This window comes from Nothoprocta perdicaria, unplaced genomic scaffold (assembly GCF_003342845.1).
Source record: "Nothoprocta perdicaria isolate Ctin4 unplaced genomic scaffold, notPer1 scaffold_263, whole genome shotgun sequence".
NCBI classification, from domain to species: domain Eukaryota; kingdom Metazoa; phylum Chordata; class Aves; order Tinamiformes; family Tinamidae; genus Nothoprocta; species Nothoprocta perdicaria.
The window spans coordinates 847,184-847,744 of record NW_020455492.1 but is presented as its reverse complement, the minus strand read 5'-3'; positions in this window follow the sequence as shown (position 1 = coordinate 847,744).

Sequence of the window (561 nt, the reverse complement as noted above, 5' to 3'; positions counted from 1 at the left end):
CCGCGGGTACCTCCCGAAATTGCCTTCCGCTCCTCCAGTGGGTATATCCCGAAATTGCCCCCCTCCTCCTGTGGGTATATCCTGAATTTGCCCCCCACTCCTCCCCCGGGTACCTCCCGCAATTGCCCCCGAGCGAGCGCGATCGTGAGCACCGCTTGTCAAGGTGTTTGACTGGAGAAAAATAATAATAAAAAATCACCTTAAAAAMCCCACCTTTTAAAAAAATCCAAGCGGCATCTTTCTGCAGTGCTCATTTACAAACCAGCGTCATTAAGGTAAGCCCTGGCTGCCCACTTGTTACATCTGCCCTCACACACTCTGGGGAAAATTGCATACGCTGAAGTGCTGGAAATACTGGCATCGTTTGGGCGCCCAGCGAAAGAGCTAAGAAGGGAACCTGGTGGAAAACAGGCTGCAGACAAAGAAAAGTAGATGGTTCTTTGCACCCTGTATAATCAATGTATGCACCATATGCTTATTACCAAAGGAAGCTGTAGATACAAAAGAAAGCATTTGGATTCRAGGAAGAAATAAAGGACAAGTATTTGGAAAAGACATCTC